Source organism: Nicotiana tabacum, chromosome 22 (assembly GCF_000715075.1).
Source record: "Nicotiana tabacum cultivar K326 chromosome 22, ASM71507v2, whole genome shotgun sequence".
In the NCBI taxonomy this organism is placed as follows: domain Eukaryota; kingdom Viridiplantae; phylum Streptophyta; class Magnoliopsida; order Solanales; family Solanaceae; genus Nicotiana; species Nicotiana tabacum.
In genome coordinates this window covers 190,196,159-190,219,173 of record NC_134101.1, presented here as the reverse complement: position 1 = coordinate 190,219,173, position 23,015 = coordinate 190,196,159, and the positions used below count along the sequence as shown (strand labels likewise).

The following is a 23,015-nucleotide window of genomic DNA, read 5'->3' as shown; positions in this document are numbered from 1 at the left end:
AGTAAGTAAAATAGCTGTCCGGCCTCATAAGGCTCGGTATGTGTAACTGCTCTGCCGTAGTAGGCTTGCTAATAGGCACTCAGCCATACTAGGCTATCTATCTCGGCCATTCTAGGCTCGCTGATAGGCGCTCGACCATAGTAGACTCGGTATATAATTCCCCATCTGATCAGAGGTTGCCGAATAGGGGCCTACCCATTTGTTATAGCTCGATGGTGGTGAAAATACTGTAATACTCTCTCTCTCTATATCTATATATATATATATACACATACATACACTATCTGCTCTCTTGGCTGAAAGAAGACAAAACTAAACTGAATATGAAGTCTTGATAAGGGAGAATGTTGTAACTTATGAGACTAGGAAAATGTACATAAATTCAGGAATATGAACTTCTTTTTATGTCTCGTTATCAAACACATGTAGTTATTGGGTCATGCCAAAATGGAGGAAAGGTTTAGCCTTAACATACCTTAACTCTGTTGAGTCTTTGATACCTTCCAATTCTTCAAACAACTCAGCTCAATCTACCACAACATAAGGAGATTCAAAATCAGTGCTGAGTATAGGCTAATTTCATAACTTAAACTAGTAGCTCGTTTACATAAATTTGGGCAGCACCTCCCCTGTAACAAGGCCCTCCTCTAATACAATATACCAACAACACCAAGAACAAAAAAATAACAACATGTATGCAGCATTTTCCAACCTTATATCCATCCCAATATATCACAAAATAGCCCACACACCCTAATCACTCCATACATAAAACGATAACAAAAGTAGTGTCAAACAACCTAAAAATGTAATGATGAATGACAAGCCCACCATTCTATCATTATTTGGTGTTTCTCCACATCTTTTATCCTCCAAAACTCCACAAAACATCAGCAAAATAGACAGCCCAAAAGCAACACGAGACAGCCCACAAAATAGTCCACTACTAGTTAAATAACTCAAACTCACGGCTTCCGATCACTGTCCCATGAGTTATAACTATTAGGAAAGTAATTTATCAATCTTACTTGATACTTAATATTTAAATACAGAAAGTAGACAGTTTCTTAACTATGAAGTATGTTTACCACGAAAATTGTAATAATAATTAGATTTGATTTTGTGGTTCTAAAAATACGTGATATGTTTTAATTCTAGTTGTTAGACAATTAATTCTAAGTGAAAGACTTGGAAACTAGATAATAGCTTGAAAACAATGTAATAATCAAACCGAATGACTAAAAACTGGGGCCTCGAGCTGGCGTATACAGGGCTTCGAGGTCGAGTCGGATACTCGACTAAGGGCAGTCGGTGGAGGATTAACAGTTATAATAGATTTGATGGCGACTCTTTACGATCAATGATGAGCAATAAATGAAGAACAACAAATAGAACACAATAAAGGTAAACACTAAATATAAGTAGTGAAATCAAGGGGATATGTTAAGTTAGAGAGCAGAGAGAATGTTCTTATGTATTCAATATTGTGTATCAGATGTGTCCACAAAATGACAAGAAGCCCCTTTATATATAGGGGAGAGGGAATCCCAACATAGTACAAATGCATTTATTACAAAGATATTGGACTGGTACAGCCATTTAATGACATGATACAAGTTTGGACCAGCTTAATAGACTTTGTCAGCCCTAGTCACATGCCTTAGGAACCTCACATCGATCCACTGTAGCCGCTGATTTACACTGCATCGAAGCCGATCGTTGTTTACGCTACCTCGAAGTCTATCACTGAGAACCCTCGGGGTCGGAGCCCTGACTGAACTTCGAGCCTTCTAGGGGTAGTCTCTATAAGGCACCTTGATGATCGTAACATTGAACTGCTGATATTTACCGTATACAGATAGTCATCGTGTTTCCTAGAATAAAATGATAGGAAACAGTTTTGAACTCCTACTCCTTAGGAACAATCATCATGACGTCGGCTTATCAGAGCATTAAATGCCATAACTCAAAAAGCCGTGCACATGTCGCTGTCAACAGGACTATTGAGAAGTCCATGAACCGCTATTGGTTCATCTTTTCCGCTGCCCCATATGTCTTCTATAAATACCTCAATCGTTTAATGATTCACACTTTTATAACATCTTCAAGCTTTCAGAGCCAAGGCCATCCCCTTTCACGTTCTTCCTTCTTCCGTTCTTGGTTTCTTACTTACTTTCTCAGAAAGGCCTTTCCATCACCATGGCTAGAACCTCTAAAATAGTGCCTCGAAAAGAGGATACCACATTTTCGTCTCGAACATCCAACGGCAAACCCAAAGTGACACCCACTATTGTACAGTGTACCCCTACCGAGTTTGATACTGTGAATGATTTTTCTATCAAGACACCCTTATCTATGTCGGGCCGATGCGAACATGTGTCCTGGTATATCGGCGTCCTGACTAATATACAAAAAGTGAGGGACGACTGTCGATGGGAGAGGACAATGCTGGTTGAGATTCCTAGCTCTAAAGAGAGCATAATAGATCATAAGGCTGGCTTTCTTCATGTATATACATACCCATTCACTTTGGGCCCCGTTGATTCTTCAGATCCTTCTTCTCCGGCGATAGATCCGGTTATTCTCGACTTCTTCCATAAGTATAAAGTGACGCTTGGCCAAATTTATCCATCTTTCAGGATGATAGTCTATATGCTACGATATTTTTCCAGTAAGGTCGTGGTCATGACTTTCACCCTTGACTACTTGATTAGACTATATAGCCCTTATCTCTTTCGAGGTCTGATCAAGCTTCACCCTCGATCCACGATGCCGTTTTTCTCGAGCATTGATGAGAACAAGTATCGAGGATGGATGAGTAGGTTTGTTCAAGTGAGGACCTCAGACATCATCCCGGCCAAAAGGATGCCATTCCTGGAGGAGTGGAATATGAAGCGTAAGTACTTCTCCTTCGAACATGCTTTAATGTCTTCTTACCTTCTTCTCAAAAAATGATCTTCCCTTTGTTTATGCAGCTACCATTTGGTATCCTGAAGTGGTCCAGGACTTGTCAGGGTGGATTAGGCAATTGGATACTTCGTTCCCTTATCTTGAGTGGTCTTGGCCCGACATGGCTAAAACGTGGTGGCCGGCCAAGAATCACGGTAAGCCTCTGTTGTTGCCTGTACCATGTTTCAATTATCACTTTCCCATGGATAAGCTTTGATTATTATGCTTGCGTAGGTCTTGGTGATGGAATGCTGATGAGACCGCCTCCCAACAGCGAGGAAGGGGCCCCGAAGCCCAAAAAGGGCAAGAAGAGGAAGAAAAAGGCAGCTGCTAAATCTCTTGTGTCAAAGAAGCCCAAATAATGCAGGCCTCGAGCTGCTGTCAAGGTCTCGACTTCTGCTTTTGGAGCAAGTCCCAGTACTGGGGATGAAGACGACGATGATGATGAGTACCATTTGGTATAAAGGACGAGGTCGGGCACGGATGCCCTGCAGGTGGCTGGGCTGAGTGCCTCTGAATCGGGAGCGGTCGAGGAAGGAATGGATATGGTCCTCGAGTTCCCAAACGGACGCGGTACAGTCCCTATCGAGGAACCCGTTGTTGATGACCCTGAAGGGCCTGGGCCCGGAGCTTCTCAAGGACAGGATTTCCCTTTAGAGATATCGATATCCTGGGTGGCCTTAATTCGGATCCTCGATTCTCGCCCAAGGAATTCAAGGATGCGCAGGACCCAAGTATCACCAATGTGGGGGGCCCTCATGAGGGAGGAGATGTGCTTGTAAACTTCTTCGATGGTGTTAGCGAGGACATTGATCTCGATGCTCCCAATGCTATCGAGGAAGCGGAGAAGCTCCAGCAGCAGGTGATTCCTTTTTTATGTATACTTTTGATGTCTCAAATATTTTTCCTCGTTTTATGACTCTTCTATTTTTTTGTAGGCTAAGAAGATGTACAATCATGCCTTCTCTAGGCTCCAAGACGAGCTTTCATGCCGTGGAAAGGAGCTCGAGAAGCTTACCTCGGGACTGAAGGAGTCAGAGGCCTCCTCTGCCCGAACGGTGGAGGAGTTAAGCGAGCTTCGAGAAAATTTGGAGGGAGTGCTCTGAGAAAGGGCTGGCCTCATTGAGCAGGTAATTCGGTATTCCTTAACTCGTTCATCATCCTCACAATTCGGTGCTTACCGACTTATCTTTTCCTTTGTAGATTGGGTAGAAGGATGCTCTTGCGGTGTGACTTTGGGAAGAAGTTGCTGCTACGAATGCGGATATCCTTGAGCTAAGAAGGCAAAATAAGGTCATGACTTCGGAGTTGACATCGGCCCAAAGACTTCTTCGAAATGCTCGGGAAGAGGCTGCTTCACTATCCGCGGCCAAGTCCAAGGCCGAAGAGAATGCCGCTACATACCTGAAAGATGTCACTACTGCGACTAAACTAGCTAGAGAGATATCAGAGAAGGCCGAGCAAAAACTGGCTCGGACCATCGCTTACACTCGTGCAAAGGCAATGAGGAAGACCCTAGACAAAGTCAGCGCTAAAAGTGTCGATCTCTCGGCTGAGATCGAGGAGGCGCAAGATTTTGAGGAAGAATTGGCATTCTCGGCCACTTCGGATGAGGATCCCGGAGATGGTTCAGAGTGCAGTGGTGGTGAAAAGTTGACCTACGTTGTCTTTGTTTATCTTTTTTCTTTTTGTGTATGTATTTCCCGGGGAAAAAGGTCTTGTAAAGATTCCCCCTATAAACATATTTTGGCAATTTAAGAAAATATGTCTACTTCCAGTCTTGAATTCGTTATTTTTCAACGATCACGCAGAGTTTAGCCTTTGAATTTTGATGTCCACTCTTAGGAGTCCATATTTGGGGCAATCGGGACCCTCGAGATCGGGCACCATCTCGAGATTAGGTCGATAGCTTTTTGGAATCGATGCTTATAATAAAAAAAATCCTTGGGGCCTCAACATCTCCCGGGCGCTGTGTGATAGAGTCGTTTATGCGACACAGTCGTGAAGCGGCCGTGGTGGTCCCACCGGTACATTTCCCAAAAAAGTGGCACAGACATGGTCAGAACTAATTGGTCTTCAGGATAGTCGAACAGTCGCTGCTTACCCCTATATATGCATTTGCTTGTTTCTTAACTGAGGATTCCGCTAATCTGAGTAACTATTTCTCTTATAGAACTCTTATTCTTTGTGCTAGATGTCTTATCATTTCAACTAAAAGGTTTCACCCAAGTCTTCATCCTCCTCTTCTTCTTTTACCGTAGCCATGGATACTACATTAAAATCCGTTCATCAAAGAGAGGAGAGTTCTGCCTCCATTTCGTGCTCGATCGGTAGTACACTGCCGATATCTGGTGAGCTGACCTCGAGGTTGTTTGTCTTGAGGAGAGACTTTACATTGGAGAGACCGCCCAATGTTCAAGGCCATCGGGGGAATGAATTGAGGTTCATCTCCTCAATAGGGGTGGAACATCTCGAGATGGTTAGGAAGGACTGTGGATGGGGAGAAGAAGTGGTACTGCAGGTACCTTCCCTGGAGGATAGAGTTATGGCTCATGTCGAGGGTTTTTTGAATGTATGTACATATCCCTTTACTTTGGGCCCTCTCAAAAAGGTTGTTCTTGAATTTTGTAGAAGATACCAGGTTACTTTGGTACAGATTCACCCGTCGTTCTGGAGGATAGTGCTAATGATAAGATATTTTGTAGTTAAGGTCAGACTCGAGTTCACCCTCAGCCATCTTATTAGGTTGTATCGTCCTTTGCATTATCGAGGCTTGATTGCTCTGCAACATCAATCCACCCGCCCTTTATTGCCAGCAATGAAGAAGATTGGGATAGTGGGTGGATGAGCCATTTTGTCCGAGTACGGATTGGCGATATTATCCCTGTAGTGTTTCTTCCATTTCCTGAGTAATGGAACCTTACACGTAAGTGGTATACACGTGTTCTTATTGCTTCTATCCATGGCAGAGGTGGACCCTCTAAAGATGCTTTCCTTTTCTCTTTTGCAGCGATCCCGTGAATGCCACACGAGGTTTCTGACCTGGCTGATTAGTCTCGGAAACTGACAACTTGCTTGACTTACGACGAGCGTAAGTGGCTAGATCTGGCCAAAGGTATATGGAAGGCGAAAAATCATGGTACATGGAATGTGGCTTGCTTTATTTGAAAGGTACTTTCTTTTACGCATGCTAACCCCGTCACCGCAGGTATTGGAGATTTTTCCGAGATGAGGTCGTGCCCTCTTGGGGAGGAGGAAGAATCATCGACTTTTGGGTCGAGGACTGATAACAAATGAAAGGAGCCCTCGAAGAACGAGGGTGCTTGTAGCGAGGCAGGCCCTGCTCAAAGGCTTAAAGGAATTGTATTTGTTGAGCCCGCGACATCCGAGGCTTCTCTCCTTGGAAAGGTGGTTCCTCCCTTGCCACCGTCTTCATTTCCTGCCAAAGGTACTTCGGGGGATACATGTGTTTAGCCTTCATCCTCGCCCCTCATCGAAGGTATTTCGAGGGATGCTCGAGACCAGGGACCACCTAAATCAAGCGGGGTCTTGAGCGACCATGTCCCTATCGAGACCAGTTCAACTGGGGCTAGTAAGACTGGGCCAGTGGATGCTCGCTCAACCTTTGAGGAGGCTCACATCTTTGTTCGGTGGTGAGTTTGGTTTGACTTCGTAGATTTTTGTCATTTTTGTTTTCTCATTGAGCTTCTTTTTCATAGGCCTTTGATAAGCTCAAGTCCGAGTTGCTTTGCTGTAAAGCTCGATTGAGGAAAACCTTGGATGGGGAAAATCCCTCAGGCTTCTTTGTGACAAAAGGGGGAAAGAACTGAGGCACCTTCAGTACGAGGCGAATACGAGCTTGAACTATGAAAGCCACCTTGAGAAATAGGTAACCTTCGCTCCAAGGGAATGCATGCTTCTTTTCCTTTCCCCAGAGATTAACATTTTGATACTTCAGTAGCAGGGCAAGGCGAAAGATCTGGAATGCATTTGCGGAAAGGTTGGCCAGGCCAAGCATGAGTGTGACGAGCTAAGGGCTCAGACGGACACCCACATTGCGGCCAAGGAGGATTCTTTGGCCAAGGCTTCCACCCTCGAAATGCAACTTCGGAATGCTCGTGCAAACAGCTCGGTCCGGGCGAGCATGATTGCGAGGCTTGTGTCAAACTTCTAAAGATGAAGGCTGATGTTGTAGATGCTCGGGCTGAAGTCGAAGAGATCCGAACCAAGGCTGATAAGAAAGTGGCCATCTTTTTGCAAGACGCTGTCGATGCTCGAGCTGAGCTGAGAGGGGCTATCGACCGAGAGAGTAGGAGCAAGGAGTATGTTAGGTGTAAATCTCGGAGGGAAACCTCGAGGAGATCCATACCAGGGGATTTGATTTCTCAGAAGAGATAAAACAGGTAAAGGCAAACGAATATGATGGTAAGTTCCTTTTGTCCGATGCCGAAGATAGCGAGAAAGAAACCGACGGGCCATAGTCCCCAAGGGGGACATAGATTAGGCTTTTCTTTTCTAATTTTATGTATAGTGCTTTTAATGAGCATTGCAAATGGAGCCTTGTATTTTTTTGCATATACATATAAAAGGAAACTTTACGGTTTCATTTTTCCTGCACTTCCCTTTGCTTTGATGTTTGATAGTCATTGGCCAGATGAACTGGTCTCCGAGTTAATGAACCCTTACGTTTATAGTACGGCCCCAGGGCTCGTTTGGCTGAACCGTAGGCTCTTACACGTTTGGTCGGTACGACCTTTTAGTGTAAGCTGGCATTTAAGCTCTTATGCTTTTGTTCTTAGGCATATTCAGTTAACTGTTTTGGGTTTAGTCTCCGAGTCGGGGTTCGACTCGAGCTCATTGACCCTTAAGTTTTTGAATTTAAAGCTGGCCCTTAGGTTCTTATGCATCAGGTCGGTACGACCTCTCATATGGGCTGGCGGTAGTGGCTCTATCGCATTAGGTCGATGTGACCTTTTATATGGGCTGGTGGCAGTGGCTCTTACACGTAGGGTCGGTACGACCTCTTAATATGGGCTGGCGACAATGGCTCTTATGCGTAGGGGCGTAGGGCCGGTATGACCTCTTAATATGGGCTATCGACAGTGGCTCTTATGCGTAGGGTCGGTATGACCTCTTTAGGATTTGTTTTCCCTCGTCAAAGATTTTGACTTTTTTGTGTTCGCCCAACTCTTCGACGGCATGCTTAGATCCTTGATTGTGAGTCGTTATGTAGCGATGAACGAGCACCTCGGGAGGTTTTGCTCGGTGGCTGAATGTTTTGAAGCCTATATTTTGGAGATGACACGGTCGAAGCTCTTTTGCCTATGTCGAGGGTAGCCTGTTTAGCCGGTTCTTTTCGCAGTATCTTCGAAGTATTTGAAGGCGTGTGATTTTATAGTGATGGTCGGGCATCCCCGAGTCACGTTAGTTTGGCTGGTACAACCTTGTGACCGTAGTCATTATGTTTGGCTAGAGCCTTTCAGTCCCCGAGTGAAGTAGTTTTAGCGTCTATATCGAGGGTATGCCTTTTTAGGGGTCTTACAAGTTCGAATATATAGCCTTATAATTCCTTTTGTAAGGTCTTATAATTTTTACATGCCTTTGAGGCCTTACAGTTTTGGTTACTGGGTACAAGTATGGTTCATGCCTTGCTTGAGGTCTTATAGTTTTGGTGTTGCCTTATAGAGGTCTCACGGGGTCGAGGTTGTCTGTATGGGGTCTTATGGCCTCGGCAAAGGGAAAGTTTTGTTGGCACTGGAGCCATTTTTGTAGACTTGACGTTGCCTCATTGAGGGCATACGAGTTTAACGCTTCCGACCCGGTGGTCATATAGTTTCGAGTGTTTGATGCCAGTCCCTGAGTGTTCGGGGCGTTCTTGGCTTCTGGAGCCATTTTTGTAACCTTGACATTGCCTCATTGAGGGCTTACTAGTTTGAAGCTTCCGACCTGGTGGTCATGCGACTTCAAGTTTTTGATGTCAGTCCCCGAGTGTTCGGGACGCTTTTGGCTCTGGAGCAATTTTTATAAAAAATACTGAACACCTTCGAAATGCTTTGATGGAGGGGAAATCATTCTTTGATTTACCTGGTATAGGTATACACATTTTTGCTGTCAAGGGCTCGGTTATTCTATAAGGACACGGTTCCTTCAACTATTTTGCCCGGTACATCATTTTCCTATCGAGACCCTATTTATCACATCCTGGCTTCTCTTAGGAGGTGACCTTCCGTGGGGATGTCCCCCAGTAGTTGAGGTTCATTGAAGAGAAGCCATGAATACTTGTTGAGTCTTCCTTAGGTAGCATATGGATGTTTCCTCATTAAAAACCTTGCCGATAAAACCCTTTTCGGGATAAAAACCCGGTCGAAGGAAAAGAGTGGAACATATGCTTTGAAACCTTAAGGTCTTCAAGCCGGATAACGCTTCGAGTGTCCTGGTCGGACACCTACATGAAGGTTAGTGCAAGATGTAAATGAAAAAGAGGAATGGCCATACCTTAGTGGCGAAAATGCTTTGAGCCTCGATATGCTCCCAACATTTGCTTAGGGGATGCGGTACGGTCCTTTGTTCATTTTATTTTGGTGTAGCCGAGGATTGCCTTGTGAGTGCTATTTTACTATTTGCTTATCCTTTGAATCCTTCGATATCGAAGGCATTGATGTCGGTGCCACATAGTGCACCACGAACATCTCCTTGGCTGCATGTTGTTCCCCAGATATGGTTTTTATTATGTCTTTCATATGAAATTTCATCATTTGATGCAGGGTTGATGGTATTTCTCTCGTACAGTGTATCCATGGCCTCCCGATTAAAGCGTTGTACCTCATGTCTCCTTCGATGACATGAAAGTTGGAATTTTGCATTGTTCCAGCCATGTTGATCGGGAGGGTGATTTCCCTTTTGGTTGTCTCCCTCGCCATGTTGAATCCATTGAGGACTCGAGAGGCGTGCACGATCTGGTCGAGCATTTCGAGCTGCTCCATGACCCTTGACTAGATAATGTTGGCCGAGCTACTTGGATCCACAAGTACACATTTAATTTGCAATGTATTCACAAGAAAAGAGATTACCAATGCGTCATTATGAGTTTGAGACAAGGTCTCGATGTCTTTGTCGCTGAAGGTGAGAGCGTCCTCGGGTATGTAACCTCGAGTTCACTTTTTTCCTGGTGATGGATATCTTTGTTCTCCTGACCATGGGTTTTTGTGGATAATCGATGCCTCCTAATATCATGTGGATGACATGTTGTGGCTCATCTGTTTCATCCTTCTTGGTGGCCTCTCTTTCCCGGAACTGATTTTTGGCTAGATCGCTAAGGAATTCTCGGAGGTGACCTTTGTTGAGCAGTCGGGCTACTTATTCCCGGAGTTGTCGGTAGTCCTCGGTCCTATGACCATATGTGCCGTGAAATTCACACACTAAGTTATGGTTCATTTGCTACGGATCCGATTGTATAGGCCTTGGCCACCTAGTGTCTTTTATTTTACTGATGGCAAACACGATATCTGAAATATCGATATTGAAGTTGTATTTTGACAAGCGGGGTGCCTCCGTCGGCCTTGTGTGTCTATCGAACCCAGCTAGTGGAGCTGATGATGGATTAATAGTGGAGTACCCGAGTCGGATACTCGGCTAAGGGTAGTTAGTGGAGTATTAAGAGTTATGATGGATTTGATGGCGGCTCTTTACGATCAATTATGAGCAATAAATGAAGAACAACAAACAAAACACAATAAAGGTAAACACTAAAATAAGTAGTGAAATCAAGGGGATATGTTAAGTTAGAGAGAATAGAGAATGTTCTTGTGTATTCAATATTGTGTATCATATGTGTCCACAAAATGACAAGGAGCCCCTATATATATGAGGGGGGATCCCAGCATAGTACAAATGCATTTATTACAAAGATATGGGGTTGGTACAACTATTTAATGCAATGATATGGGTTTGGACCAGCCTAATAGACTTTGCTAGCCCTAGTCACGTGCCTTAGGAACCTCACATCGATCCACCGTAGCCACTGATTTACACTGCCTCGAAGACGATCGTTGTTTATGCTACCTCGAAGTCAATAGCTGAGAACCCTCGAGGGCGATCACTGGGAACCCTCAGGGTCGGAGCCCTGAGCTGAGCCTCGAGACTTCCGGGGGAAGTCTCTATGAGGCGCCTTGATGATCGTAAAATCGAACCGCTGATTTTTACCGTATACAAAGTACCTTCCAAAACTCACACTAAAAAGAAAAAGAGAGGCGATATATCGATACTTATGTCGTAGGGATTGTTCTAGTGTTATCACTTCTTGATTTTGTACTTGGGATGTTAATATTCTTGGAAACCCTTGTGGAGAGCTTGGGGATAAGCTTTGGGGTATTATTCTTTCAGGATAAGTTTAGTGGTTTTATTATGGTTGTGGTATGTGGAAAAGTGAAGAAAAAGATGACATAAGGCCTATATATATCCATTTTTGAAAAGTCAAAGAGGTGCTAGCTTGGCACCCTATTATTAGCTCTTCTTCAGACGCTTATATCATTTTATCCGGACGTCGTATGAACTAACGGTTAAGAGCATTAGAAACTAAATTCCAAGACCTTCAATTTGGTATATAATATGTCCCAAAAGACCTCATTTAACATGCGAAATATATTGCTCAAAAAGCTTTAGTGACACACTTACTTGTCACCCATGCAGTCTCACAAAACTGCAAATATCTCTCTACTCCTATGTTGTATCGATGAACAGTTTAATGTATTAGAAAATAGACTCGTAGATCTTCAATTTGATAGGTAGATAATACCCTAATTCCAAGTATATTGGGAGAAAATCGTAGCTACATTTAACCTAGTTTTCAGCATATTTATGAATGTAACTTGTGATGATCCTTGCCAACTTTTGTTCCACATCTCGCTTGACTTCAAAACATAGCACATGACTATCATAAGACAAAAATAACTCATAACATAACCTCCTTATCATTTTTATTACCCTAGTCTCACCCCAAAAGTACATGTTAAAATATTCCCAACTTGTCGACTTTCTACGAAACTTATTTTCGTCAATTGGTTTAGCTTCTTAGCCTTCCAACCCTCTTGGTACTTGCAGTCCATGATCTTAAATATTTGTAACCTCAAATTAACATGATTAACTTACTTTATGTACTTTTAAGGATGTTCTCATTTCTTAGCTTACATCAATTGGCTTACGATGTACTTTTGCATATGAAAACATGAGGTGTGACACCTTGGGTCTATTATTCAAGGAAATGGGGAGATTGATGAGGATTTTACTCATCATATTTGAGCGGGGTGGATTAAATGGAGACTTGCATTCGGTATTTTATGTGATAAGAATGTGTCACCTAAACTGAAGGGTAATTTTTACAGAGTGGTTGTTAGACCTGCCATGTTGTATGAAGCAGAGTGTTGGCCACTCAAGAACTCTCATGTTCAGAAAATGAAGGTAGCGGAAATGAGGATATTGAGATAGATGTGAGGACATACCATGATTGATATAGGGACAAGGTATAAGTAGCCTCGGTAGAGGACAAAATGCGAGAAGTGAGACTTAGGTGATTTGGGCATGTGAAGAGGAGAAACACAGATGCTCTAGTGAGAATGTGCAAGAGGTTGGCCTTGGTTGGTCTGAAGAGGGGTAGAGGTAGGAAAAATAAGTACTTGGGAGAGGTTATTAGGTAGGACTTGGAGTTGGTTCAGCTCACTGAGTAAATGACTCTCGATAGAAAGGTGCGAAGGTCGAGAATTAGGGTAGAAGGTTATTAGGTTGTGGAGTCTGTGTATTCCCCATACCGGTAGTAGTAGTTAGTCAGCTTTGTGTTTCAGTTATTGATAGCCTTGATTACTATATGTTTTCTTATTATATTGCTGTTGATAATGCTTGTTCTCTTATTAACTTCTTGTTTTATATTACCTTCATGTTGGTATTGCTTGTTGTTACTACTTTTTTTTACTTTCCTTGAGATGTGGGTCTATCATAGACCCTCTACCCTCAAGGTAGGGGTAAGGTCTGCGTACACACTACCCTCCCCAGACCCATTCGAGGGATTATACTAGGTTTTTTATTGGTGTTATTGTTGTTCGGATTTCCTCAGTTTGCTTCCTCTAGAGTGTAGCACCTTTCTAATAGTATGGATGGGTGTTATATGCTGGGATATAAGTGGGTTGAATTGGAGGATGAGTGTTTGTGGGGTAGGGATTGGCTCGACAAGGATGAATTGGTTGATAATAGGGGTGAATTTCTGTCACTTCTTCTTTCTTCTTCTTTCCACTACCGATGGATCGGACTGTATAACGTTGCTAGAAGCTTGTGGCATGACCATTGACTATATCTTCCATGACTTAATACCTTCTTCTAGGAAATCTCCCATTTTGACCTGTTCGGGGAACTTTTGGCACATCATTCCCTTAATCTTCTCGAAGTAGATTCCTTGTTGAGCACAAATGAAATACTTGGTCATCTTGTTTCCACCCAACGAGGGTTATGCTTTTGTTTATTCTAACCTCCAACAGCGAGCATACTCTTGAAACGACTCGGAGGGTTTCTTCGGTATGTTCACCAAAGTGAATTTGTTGGGGGTGATCTCAATATTGAATCTGAAGATAAATCTCCGGCCATGTCTTGCCATTCTCTCCAGTTTTTGGGGTCATGCCTAGTGTACCAAGTGAGCTCTTCCCCAGTCAAACTTCTTATGAACAGTTTCATGCTTAACTTCTCATTACTTCCCACTCCTACTAATTTGTCACAGTATGCCCTCAAGTGAGTAGGGGATCACCTATTCCATCAAAGATATCAAACTTCGGAGGCTTGTACCCGGGTGGCATATCAACATCAGGGTGTATGCATAGGTTTTCATAATTCAAGCTCTCACTCCCTCAAGCAACTTGCAGGTTCTTCATCTGCTTCCTTAGTACCCATAGTTATTCTGACATTGAACCATCCTATTTAGACTTTGCACTCTATCTATTTCAGCATACTAGTCTATCTCATAAGGCATTCTGACTGTAAGGGCACGGTAAAAGTATGTTTAGATGTGGTATATATGGGTGAAACATATCGCTTATGGGTGGCAGTGTGTGCTGCAGGTATATATTGTATGTTAGTGTTGGTAAAACTGACATTTTCACAAGGAGGGTTTTGAATCAATTTGGCGATGGTTGGTGGATTTTGTGGAGTTGAAACATAGTTGGGAACATAAGGTGTATATACGAGAGGGTTTGGTTGGTTTGCAGGAGTAATTGGTGGTATAGAGTAGGATATGGCGGTGTTTGTAGTGATAGTAGTTGAGGTATTAGTAGGTTGTCGGGTCAATGGAGGAAAGTGGTCGATGATTGAATCAAATGATGGAAAATAAGGTGATTATGGAAGCATCGTCATGGTCAGATGTGCCAACTCCCGGATTTGTTGTACCGTTTCCCTTAATGACTCCATCTCTTGTTCCATTCGGGCAATATGCTCATCATTCTGAGTTTCATCCCTCCCCCTGATCCTCCTAGGTTGCCTGCTACCATTAGATCATTTTTGGTCGGGTTTTCTATAGGTTATACGGTGGCTCGACCAATTCATATTTTAACACAAATCAACCTCTAGTTAGAGGATAGATAAAATAATGCGATAAAGCAAGAAAGCAAATAAAAGTAGAAGTTAGTTTAGGAATTGCATAGATATAATCACATAGACCAGTTAGTTCACATATTCAAATAAGTGCATTTCCTAAAATATTTAAGGACCTCTCTTTGCTGGAGGTAGGCTAATATCACGAGCATTTGAGAAACAAATAGATTTGACATATTTGGATCCAGAGAAAGCTTAATTTTTATTGATGGAGTTTGCTGATTACAAGTGGGTTACAAGGGATGCATTACTGATACAAAGACGGAGGGGATATTGCTAATGGCTACAATATGGTATTCCAGGGTTTACAAAGGTTGCATAGGCGTATAGAATCTCCCTTGGGGAATTAAAAGTACAAGAATAAAATCAACCAACAACTTAGTAATCGTCCCCGGAGTCTCCTCCCAAGCTCTCTTCCTCTGGATCTTCTTTAGGATCTTCTTCAACCTCCTCCTCATCCTCATCATGGTTGTAATCTGGCTCTTCTTCTGGATCCTCCTCTAGTTCTGTCTCGGACTCAATTTGTATATTTTATACTATTTGGTTATCATCATTTGGAAATGGAAGCGTGTGATCAACTGATCTCGGGACTACCTATTGATGCATGACAGCAGTTACAAGATATTGAGGCAAGATCTCGTGGTATATCTGTAAGGTTGCTGCTGAGTCTTTTAATCTAGCTAATCCTTCCCTATTGGGCTTGGCCAATTAATCTCTTTCATTGATCCACACAAAATACTCGGGCGTGCGCCATGAGTTCTGCCCCATTCCCATTGTGATTAGGTCATTCCACTTGTTCTGGAGCCTTCTTACCCTTGGGATTGGAATCTTCCCATTATAGTAATCCTCATACAAAGTTGTCCTTTACCAATGAGGCACATCTTGAATCAAATAAAACTGCCTTAGAACCCTTAGCGGTGCATACAACTGAATCCCTTCAGGCCAACCAGCTCGATGAAGTATTTCCTTGGGCTTCTCATAATCGCTCTACCACTCAATCTAGAAAGTTTTCAGTTGATGAATTCTCCGATTAGGTGTTTAAAAAGCTCCTGCCACTCTTCTTGGCTATGTGGTGTATCCTAATGCCTCATCCTATCATTGAGACTGCGAATCATGTTACTAATGCCGACAATGTAGTCAATGTCTGGCTCCCTTTGGAAGAAATGCTTTGTAACCCATATCTGTAGCAGCAAGTTACAACCTTTGAAGAATTCATACCCTCTCGAACATGCAGACAATACCCCTGAACATCTCTGATAGTAGCTTAGGGACAAGAGTGACCCACAAATTCCCTCGGAATGTAGCCAAGACCAGGAGTAGTATGTAGATGTTGATCCGCCCTTTCCTTTGCAGGAAAACATGAAGTCCCAACAATGCTAAAGAAAAGGTTAGGGGGAGAAGACTCTCCCATGTTGCCTGGTTACACTAGAACTCTTCAAGAAGCTAATTATAGCTCTCGCGATGCCAAATTTGTCAAAAAACTGGTCCAGACTCACTCATCCGTCCTCGACACTTCTCAGTTTCTTGTTGCTCCTTCCATTCAGTGCATTGAGGAACCTGTGGTTTGGCATGATGACTGACAATATAGGCTTCCGTCCGGCGAATGGTAACTTAGTGAAACTGGTAACTTCCTCAATTGTTGGTGTCAACTCACAATCAACAAACTTAAAGACTGTCCTAGCTAGGTCCCAGAACTCTATTAACAACCTGGTGAGTACCCTAGTAGCTTGAATGTTCATTAGTGCAGTCAATGATCCTAGATGCGTCCTAATTTTGTTTCCATGCTCTTGTAAGATATTCCTCCACCACTGCTTCAATTTGTGAGGTGCTCCCATGACCATGCTGATGTTTGGGATGTTGTGGCTGATTTCCATCTAAAAAGGGTAAGGGTTTGGTAAGTATTTTGCTCTAAATCCTTGGTATCTTATCTGGATTTATTTGTCATTCCACAGAAGACATGTCATTTGGTTCATGAACTGTAGAAATTATGGTGGATTTTCTAATTGTGAGTTGATACCGATGATCCACCCACCTAAGGTTTACACAACATGACCGATAATTGCTAGGAATAGAGTGTTTCCTAAATTTTGGAGTTGGACTAGATAACTGCGACACGATATGTCAGTTGGATTGACAAGGCCGTTCTCTAAAATTAGAGAGTTCTGAAATAAGGTTCGGAGATGTGAATATACAACCCTCTCGTGACATTGTGTGTGATTGTGTACGGCCAAGACTTGATAAGAAAAAATGTGATGATAGTGTACAAAGCAATAACCAGTAATTATGAATCTGTGATAAGATCAAGATAAACAGATAAACACATATTAGCAGGTTATAAAGTCATGTAAAGTGTTTGCAAGTAGGATAAAATAAGTAAACACATATTTTCATGTTAAACACAATTAAAACACAATATAACAAACATCCCAAAGTTCAAGTCTGGCCTAAGTCCGCTAAGGTCAGAACCTAAGTGTAAGTCCCAACAGAGTTACCATATTGTTGCACCCTATTTTGTGCAGGTCAAAATAAAATACAACTAATGGTTCTTCTGAAGTTGATAAAAAGAGTCGACACCTAATATTTAAGGTATATTAGGGTACCTATATGTCTGTGAAAATTATTATCCTAATGGTCAGCTAACCGGTAAGATTTGGGTAAGGGTACTATTATTTTAAGGGAAAAGGGTTAGACATCCCTTAAAATCTACCTAAGATAGATCCTTAAACTTAGGCTAGGATCGGGGAAAAGAAATGTCTATATTCTAGTTGATTATTGGTTGAAATTTATAAGTGAGACTTCAAAACTTTTAAGTTTTGCTTGAAAGCTCACTTTTTGAGAAAATGTTGTCTATATTATTTAGGAATATACATATACACATAATAACAAATAATAATAGCTATCGATTAAAATGAGAGGAAGGAAACCTGGACTCTTAAGATTGGGCTGGCAAGCAAGCCAGGCCTAGTTTGACTATAGTAGCGGCAGACTCTAACAAGCGGGAAAGTAGCCCAGTTCTGGATCTTGGGCCTGAGTTCCAGGTAAAACTCATCAGGCCCAATCGAACATGCATATAAAAGAGGAAAGATAATAATTAGTGCACATAAATATAGGGTGAAATAAGATAAAAACATAACATGTAATAATAACAAAAGAGCTGAGGAATGCAGCAAAGTTATTTTTATTTGTGCTAACCCTATGACAGATTAATTGAAGTTAGTGACCAAAGGCTTAGGGTAAACTACATTTATAAATGAAGTTCCCTTATTGACCTAACATTTCAGGTTTCAGTTAGTCTTATGGACCCCAGCAGTGGTTGTGCCTGGGAGGGGTACCTTAACCACAAACCAAGCTCACACCCAAATACCCTTGATAATCAACTCCTACTCTTCCTCAAAGGTTTGGATAAAAACAAAGTGTCAACTTAGTAGTTTCACATAGCCAACAACAACTATCACTAGAGTACAAGGCATAAGCAGCTCAGAACCAACACAACATTGACTTTAAGACCGTTTATTAGAACACTGAGTTTAAAGATAAATCATTGCAGGTAGACCTTTAGGGTTCTAATGATATCTAAGACCCCGAGGTTGATCATTACATGTACACGATACTTAAGAGGATCGCTACTAAGTTTTAGTCAAACAGAAGTTGTAAAACATAAATGGCTGATTACATGCTACCAATAGATATGCTCCATTTACAATTTTAATATCAGGGATGTCATGTTAAGCAGTCTAATGTATTAGTAGTTGTCAAAGGTGAACATGATACTTATTCTATTATCCTCCCTAAAATTCACTACTTCAAAACCTTATCTAAGGATGTTCAGATTACTTAGAACAAGTTACAAAATACTGTGACAACTTTCAGAGTAGTTTTAACAAGTATGCACATATCTGAAATTTTATTCATTAAACACTCATGTTAATAACTTCACTCAGACTTCCCAAAGAGTACATCAATTAACCATATCAGTAGATACATCAATATAAATGGGAAAACTAGTTTAGTGTTTGTTTATACCTAATGGACATGGTATCTAGTTGTGATAATACATAGTCTATCAGGTTTACAAATTACCAGAAACACACAACACTCAAATTCATGAGAGAGTACTTCTATATCAGTGATGTCATACAATCATGAGATAACAAATAATGACACTTATTATTAATTGGTAAGGCTAAAGCAAGAAGATCACAACATGTTTTCATTTTAGATATGTGGACAAGTTTACTAAAAAAGTATGCCAACAAATTTAGTACATGATTTTTATATATGTAGGTTTTCATGATAGGCACTTATAAATCATTCTATCAGAATAACATAGTATCTTGATCAAGTCTAGAGTTATTTAGGTAAGCTGATTAACGTAGGAGCATGCGCAGAATCATCAATGAGAATCATTTAGTAGTCTAAACTACACCTCATGATCTTAAGGATTGAGGTAAACAAATGGTGCTGGCATAAGGGTCTTAGCTAGTTAACACAGTTATTTAAGCATAAAGTTTTCTCAAGATAAGGCATGTAAAGGTTCATAAACATAACTTGACTAACAAAGACAATATGACAGATGTAAGAACAAGTATATGAGTCAATGAGGGTCATTCAATTAATACAACAATACAGGTTTCATGTAGCTACAATCACAGAGTTCAGGCAATCATGAGATGGCAAACAATGACACCCATAACATGGCTGATCCTAATAAGTTATATTTAGATATGTGAACAGACAAACTAATATACCGACAAGGTTCATCATATGATTTTATTTATTTCAAATCATAATAAACACACACATGAATTATTTTATCACAGTATTATAAGCAAGCTGTCAATTAGAGTAAAACAGATCACCATGAGAGTATGAACATTGGTGAGATTCATTTCATTAAACTAACACAATGCTAACACAATATCACAAACATAATGATTAAGATAGCATAATGCAGCAGGTATTAACATGACACCAAGAGAGGTTCAAAAGCTCGATTCACTCAACTTAGTTAATATGATGGTATACATATGGAAATTAATTAATTTGCAGGTATAGATCACACATAATATCATTAACACAAGGTTTGATTCGCTAATCATACAGGCTTAACGGATTTATCCATACAAATAAAAACATGAAAGAAACATTTTAACTAGCTATGTCATGAGAGGCAAAGTTCAATAACCATCACAGATTGAATAACAACACAAGACAACATGACTATCGGGAGATGCCACTAATCTCAAAAGAATATGATGACATGAATAGAAGGACATAAAGAAAGAACCACATAATATCATGAATAGCAGGTGATTAACATGGAAGTATCACGAACACAAAACTACATAACAAATTTAAGAAATAAAAGGGAGAGGGTCAGTGTACACTAACCTTCTTTGAAGCAGCAAACCAACTAAGGAGTGTTTAGCGACCATTTAAGAATCCAAACTTACAACCAACCCACAACAGTTTGAACTTGAGCATGAATGAAAGGAAAGAAAAATTAGATAAATGCTTTTAGGCACTTAAACTTAGCAGAAAGCTCTTAAATTTTAATGCTCTTCTTTGTATTTTCAGTGAATTCTTTGGTGTGTTCCGGTGTGTTTGGTGAGAACATTTAATGTTCTATTTATAGTGGCATCTAAGCCATTAGGGTTCCGCTCAAATTCAAGAGATAATGGATGATTACGATTGACAGATAAAGATAGCAAAAAGGGAGAAAAAAGAAGAAAACATAGGGGAAAACAGGGTGGAGTTTTACCTTGGCACAAAGATGGAGGGGGTCGACCGTTGAGGAGAGACGAACCATCGTTCAAAGCCCCCATGTCAGTAGATCACTGTGGACCGTTGATGACATTAATCAACAGTCCAGATCACTTTATGTTTCTTGTGTGTGTGCTGGAAATGAGCGACGTGGCGCGTTGTGATTGGCTTAAAGGAGGTGGCATGGATTGCGAACTTGGACAGAGGTGGGGGGTTCTGGATCGGGTCAAGGTGCATCGAACCTATGTTTTTGGTCCAATTAGATGGGTAAGGATTGAACTCATAGCCACATTGAGTTTAATTATGATTGTAGCCTATTTGAGTTTTTAAGCCCTTTTGTAATTAAATTAATTAGACTTAATTAATCCTAATTAAATATAATAAAATTTTATTATCAAATATATTATTAGTTAATTACAATAACCAATTGGTCATCAAAATTAGTTGTAATACTTCATTTGTTAAATTGTAAACACTAATTTCGGCTAATCAAAGTAATAAAGGTAGTAAAAATTTGAGACTAAATTATTAAATTAATTATAATACTTGTTTATTAAAATCTGAAAGTTTTTTTAATTAATTAAGGAATAAAAACTAGTATAATCTTCAAGTATTTATGACTAAATTATTTTTAATTATACAATTAATACTACTAACTACGATTATAATTATTATATCATTTATATTTTGAGAAAATAGTTAATATTAAATTGAAAACACTTCATTACATCTATTGTTGATTAATAAATGTAAATAATTTTATTTTAACACCTTCTTCTTCACAAATAATCCTGGCGCACCCCAAGGAGAAATACTTGGCATGGTTAACTCCTTATTTAGTAACTCTTGCAACTGTTCCTTCAATTCCTTCAACTCTGTTAGAGCCATGCGACATAGTGCAATAGATTTGGTCTGAGTACCTGGTGCCAAATCGATAACAAAATCAATATTCTTATTGGGTGTGCATGCCTAGTAGGTTTATTGGGAACACATCTAGTAACTTTCTCACTATGGGGACTGAATCAACCGTAATATTATATACACTGGCATCTCTAACAAAGGCTAGGTATGCCAAATATCCCTTCTCAGCTATCCGTTGAGTCTTCAGAAAAGAAACTACTCCACTAGGAATATGACCTAAGAAACCTCTCCATTCCAATCTTGGCAATCCTGGCATAGCCAATGTCATGGTCTTAGTGTCACAATCAAGAATAGCATGGTACGGTGATAGCCAATCCATACCTAAAATCACATCAAAAAGCCCACCATACTAAGATATAAAAGATCAACCCTAGTCTCATAGTCCCTAATAGTAACCACACAAGAATGGTAGATATGATCTGCCACAATAGAATCTCCATCAGGTGTAGACACATAAATATGAGTATCTAAAGAATCGCGAGACATATCAAAATATGATGCAAAGTAGGATGAAGCATATGAATAAATAGAACCCGGATTGAATAATTCTGAAGAATCTCTATAGCAGAATGTAACAATACCTGTAATGACTGAATCTGATGTGACTGCCTGAGTTCTAGCCAGGAAAGCATAATAATGGGCATGGCTTCCCCCTCTAGGACGACCTCCACCCGCCTATCCCCCACCTCTAGGTGGTTGCACAAGTGGTGTAGTATCTGGAGCGAGACTCATAGCATGGGTACCCTGTTGAGGTACAATCATCCGAAGTATGGGACAATATCTCTGCATGTGACCTAAATCACCACACTCATAACAAGCTCTTTACGGATATGGTCGTTGGAACTAAGTCTGCCCTGGACGTCTGGAATAACAACTATAAGAATTTCATGCGAGAGGTGAACTAAAGGATGACTGTCCGGTACGAGTGCTCTGAAATCCTTAACTAACTAGAGCACAATGTAAAAGTTGAAGTTCTGACTAAACTGGTTAGCTGAAATGACCTTAACCATGATGACCCTTGACCCTAGAGTAGACACCACTAAATCCTCCAAAACTATGAAACTTCTTAGCCTCCCTATCCTTCCTCTCCTACCTATGGATACGCTCTAGTGTCTTAGCAATCTGCACAACCTTATGAAAGGTAGTCTCCGTCTCCATCGCTCATGTTATCCCAAACCTATGGTTGTAGGTGAGCCCCTCAACAAATCTATGAACCCTCTCCCTCTTAGTAGAAACTTGAAGAGCTGCATAGCATGATAAATCTATAAACCTCATAGCATACTGGGTCACAATCATACACTTTTGGCGCAAATGCTTAAACTCAATGTGCAACTCATCCATGCAAGTCTGTGGGATAAGATCATCCAAGAAAATAACTAACAACTGAGACCATGTGAGTTGTGATGCGCCAGCTGGCCTACTTGACCCATAAGTCTACAACTATTTGTAAACCGATCCCAACAATTTAAAGGTGGTAAAGTCGACCCCGTTTGACGCCACTAAAACACAGTACGCATAATATGATGACACTAATCAAATAAGCCCTGTGCATCCTCAATAGGCTCATCATTTAAATAGGGAGGGAAAAGTCTCTGATACCTCTTCATTCTCTTCTACTCCTCAGCAAAGAAGGCTGGCCCTAACTCGGGTTAAACTACAGTAACTGGCTACACCAGTAGAAAACCTAGAGTCTGATAATCATGAGCCACCTCCTGTGATGTATGTGCAGTGGGATTTTGGGATCCTCCGCTAGCCTA

The 23,015-nt window shown here is 41.0% G+C and overlaps 1 long non-coding RNA gene across 7 annotated transcripts in view; it reads right to left on the bottom strand.

Moving 5' to 3' along the window:
* The window catches only part of LOC107792172 (uncharacterized), a 35,108-nt gene extending 14,652 nt beyond the window's left edge, over window positions 1-20,456 (bottom strand). For 2 of the 7 annotated variants that reach the window (XR_012705164.1, XR_012705166.1), the window contains exons 1-2: window positions 17,499-20,329; window positions 476-530 (exon numbers count right to left, since the gene is read on the bottom strand). This is a non-coding gene — a long non-coding RNA (uncharacterized LOC107792172). The other 5 variants (XR_001649465.2, XR_001649464.2, XR_012705168.1 and 2 more) reach the window with 4 other exon arrangements.
* Between the last annotated feature and the right edge of the window lie 2,559 nt (window positions 20,457-23,015).